Consider the following 5,000-nt stretch of genomic DNA (forward strand, 5'->3'; position numbering starts at 1 on the left):
AATGATCTTGTTGATAGTGATGATTTTGCTAGCAAGGATGATTATGATGATGAGGAGGAGTGGAGGAAGAGAGAGTAGTTGAAGGAGGATGGCAATATTCCTTTTATGTAAGTACCATATTTACTGGCATATAAGACATGCTTCTTTTATTGTCAGATGTATAAAAAAAATGCAGCCATATTATGGATGAGAGATTGAGTGTTTTAGGCCAGGAGGCCTAAGCATTAGTCCACAAGGCACAATAATTGTCACTAATAGTAAATATTGAAAAGCAAGCCAAACTATCACAGTTTATTAGAACAAACTTATGAAAAACTGCTTAAGGTAAAGCAGTTATGTGGGGATTTCACAACATCTCTTTATAACTCCTTCCCCAGCTTACATAACCCACAACAAATGTGTGTCTTACATTATTTAATGGCTATGTTACCTTTAAGAAACATTTTCTTCTAGAAAGATAAAAGTAATGTTTAACTTTCATCTACCTGTCAGTTATTTGTAATGAGTGCATGACAACAAAATTATAGTGATGGTGCACCACCCTTGTGATGGATCAGAGTAACAAAAACATCATAGCCAAAAATATGAGTTTTACATCATGTAAGGCAACTCTTATAACTAAAATATAAATAAATTTGCAATTGATCTAAAAGAAGATAAAGTTGAAATACAGTACTCATATAACGTTGTTTATTTATGATAAGTTTATGGTTACTAATAAGAATGAACTTATTGTATACAGTGCTCAGGTGCACTAAAACTCATCAGAAAAAGTAACCCAAACTGCATGAACAGTATATAGAATATACACAGGAAGTGAACAGTGAATAAGTCTTTAAAGAAAAATTAAAATGAGAAAAGAAATGGAGTGGGAGTGTACTGTTAGTGAATTTCAGGAAGCATGGAAGTTTTGAAGGATGTAATGTCTCAACAGCTAACAACTGATGCAGGTAGTTTGTTTCATGCTTCAGCAATTCTGAGCATGAAAAAGTGTTTCCCAAAAACATGGGCGCCATGTTGTTTTTTTGATTTTGTAAGCATATCCATAAGTGTTAGACATATGGAATTTAAAAAAGTGCCCAAATTGTTGTTGGAAAGATGGCAGTTAAACTTGTAGATTTCTAGCAAGTGAGTTACCAGATGTCAGAGCTTTAATATGTTTCATACTTTACTCTAGTATATTGTCACAGCACATTATATTAATATGCGAAGATGCATATATTTTCCACCTATAAAAACCACTTTAAAATATCTTTCAATAAGTGTATGATGACAAATACTAAATTTGTTTTTTCCACAAAATATGCTTTGTCAAATAGGGTTGCATTTTATGTCAGAGTGTATTTTATATGCCAGTAAATACAGTAGGATAATGACCTAAAATATTGTGAGTGGGGAGATGTCTATAAACGATAGAAACAATTATACAAGTTCAAGCCAGATGTAGGATGTTGATGTATTACTTCAGTCTGCCTAGCTGACAAAATAGGTTTCATTTCCAACTTTCCAAGTCTCTACTCCACATTCCAATGAATTGTAGAAGAAAAGAAAATCCTGTTGTAGAAATATTTACTTCAAAATAACGCAAATGTCCAAATTTGTTAAATCAATATACAAAATTGGATGATGTTCATTCTATTTCTGCAAAAGGAAAAGCAACAAACAAAAAACTTAAAATAATAAATGAAAATAAAATAAAACTTTCATGTTGCTTATGACATTAGTCCGACTGCTAGCGACCATATGTTCACTAAAATATACTCAAAGGAGTATTTGATCTCAAGACAATAGACAGAAAAACTTCTTTTTTACTCTCCTGCTTTTTCTACAGCATCTTATTCTTATTCTCTTCCCTTCACTTCTTCTTCTTCTTCTTGTCGTTGTTGTCCTACTTCTTGTTCTTCTTCCTCCTCCTTTTATTCCTTCTCTGGTTTCTTCTCTTCGTCTTCCTCCCCCTCCTCCTTCCTCATTTCCACTTCCATCTCCTCCCTATACTTTTCTTTTCAATGAGACCTGTCAGTGATCACTCCAACCAGTAATGGAATTTCAGACCACTCTCAGACCTGCAAGTTAACAAACTATTTGTTAATATTGAGTTCAGTTTAAGGCGGTGAGCTGGCAGAAACGTTAGCATGCCGGGCGAAATGCTAAGCAGTATTTCATCAGTCTTTACGTTCTGAGTTCAAATTCCGCTGAGGTCAACTTTGCCTTTCATCCTTTTGGGGTCGATAAATTAAGTACCAGTTCCGTATTGGGGTCGATCTATCGACTGGCCCCCTCCTCAAAAATTTCGGGCCTTGTGCCTAGAGTAGAAAAGAATATTGAGTTCAGTTTCCTTTAACTAACATGTTAAACACAAGGAACATTAAAAAAAAAAAAAAAAGACAAAAAAAAAAACCTAAGCCTGAAATAATAATGTCATGTGAGGAATGAACCTTATTAGTCTTTGACTATCACAACTGAAATATTTAATGGTCAGTAATGCAATGACCCAATGATTGATTCATTTGAAACCCATAACTAATGACATTTGTGTTCAGTTATTGAATTATCAAATATATCGATAAACAAATGAAACATGGAAGACAACATGGAGATGTTTTAGCTTCAACAGAACATAGACATTGGTGAAACAGTGATGAGAAAATCACTACAAACTAAATGTCCAAAATTACAGATTTGGTTGTTATGGATAGTTAAAGTTGTTTGGAGACTAGTGACTCTTGTGGCTCGTTTCAGTGAAATATGAGTTCCCCACGGTGCTTATTTAATAGGGGACTAAACCACTGAGATGATATTAATCATATCCAGGGAACAGGCTGCCTATTTGTTCATAATTCTTACTAAAATATCAACTCAGCATTTTGTTTGTATTGTCAATAATTTTTTTTTAATTTTTTTAATTTTTTATAATTTTTTATCTTTTGTATTTTTGGCTTTACTGATACAAAAAGCTTTACTCAAAATGCTATGCTTGTTGCACGTAAACATAAAATACATAATCATATGTAGAAACACACACACAATAAACACACATGCACACACACATACATATACACACATACACACACAGGCACATGCAGACACACACACACATGCACATGTACGTGCACACACAGACACACTCGCACAAACACACTCAATGCTTAGCTTTGCTTTCCTGTGCATTGCTTGTATGACATCATACAGTTTTTGTTTTCTTTGGCACAGGAGAGCATGATGTCCTACTATCTAAGGGGGATAATTCTTTTAAGAATTTTTTTTTTGTCTTTAATCAGCAAAACATAACTGCTATTAAAAAAGGGGGCGGCGGTATGTAATTCTAGAAATAAATGGCAACTACTGCATTTGATCCACTCTCCATTACATGGAACCTCACCAACCATTGATGTAATGAGATCACAAATTAAACTATCCTAACCTAGAAGAAAATCAAAGAAAATTTTAAACTACATCAATAAAGAGAATGATGTAATAATCTAATAACTAAACAGGCTGTCAAATTCTTTCTATGTTGTGGATGAGTACATTGTATATTAGTATTGACTTCTTGCATTGGCAGAAGGCCAAAGATTTTCTGGAAAGAATAATATTGTTAATTTAATCAAGCCTATTGACTCAACAGAGTTAAAAGGTGAAGACACATGCCTTAATGGCTAGGGTTTTGAATCCTAGATCAGACAGTGCATTGTGTTCTTGAGCAAAATGCTTCATTTCATGTAGCTCCAGTCTACTCAGCCATAAATGAGATCCAGCAATAGCTGTGACTGACTGGGATCCCATTGAGGAGAAGAGATGTGATCTCAGTTATTTATACATCATGGAAACTTGGTAACTGGTTTTGTAAGTCCTTGGACTCAGTTCAGACCTTTAGGCTAAGAATAGGTTTAAAATGCAGATCTCTGCTTCTTATAATTCCTACAATGCCTTATTGGAATGTTGAATTATTTCCAGTACTTGAATGCTATTTTATTTTATCTACCAAAAGAGGATAAAAAAAGGCAATGTTTACTTAAGTGGGATTAGAAATCAGCACAAAGAGCCATAGTAAAAACTAGGGAGAAGGCATTTTTTCCAGTACTCTATCAATTCCCCCAAACAGGTGAAAATTGAAAATGAAAAACTGGAATAAAATATTATGCCGATATAAATATTATAGAAAAGAAAAATTTAACATTGCAGGAAAAAAAAACATTTCTTAGGAAATGCCCAAAATATATTCCACTGTTTAAAATCTTTATATTCCAATTTGCTGACACAGACCACCGCTAGTTTTATCAAATTTAACTTTTTCACATCTGAAACTTGAATTCACTTCATAAAATGTTAAAACTGAATTCTATCTCAGTTGTGGCCTCTTGAAAAAGAAGAAAACTACTGTCACTCAACAAACTTTGTGCAAAAATAATGTTGATTTCTTACAATGGCTCTGTGGCCAATCTACTGGTCATACCATTAATTAAAACAATGTGTTGATAAGTCCATGTTAGAAATAAATATTAATGAAACTATTCATTTCAAGATCTAATTGTATTCTAATTTTGCCGACCATATTTCAATGTTTACAGACAAAATAGCTATAAAATACACACACACACACACACACATACATACATACATACATACATATATATATATATATATATATATATATATATATATATATAGATATATATACACACATATATATACACACACACACACCCTGAAAATTACTTTTACAATTTTCTCAAATAACTATGTTGGAAAATAACTATTCATACTACCTCACTTACAAGCCATGTTACAGACACATGTGCATGTGCACACACAATAATACACAATCGTATTCACATGCATTTACCTGCAAGTATACATATCCACACACAGAGGCAACTTACCAGTTCCTTATTTTCAAAATATTTCTTAATTAATCACACTCATACATATATATATACACATATATATATACATACATATGCATATATATATACATACATATGCACATATATATATATATA

Source organism: Octopus bimaculoides, chromosome 14 (genome assembly GCF_046866305.1).
Source record: "Octopus bimaculoides isolate indiv1 chromosome 14, ASM4686630v1, whole genome shotgun sequence".
Lineage (NCBI taxonomy): Eukaryota > Metazoa > Mollusca > Cephalopoda > Octopoda > Octopodidae > Octopus > Octopus bimaculoides.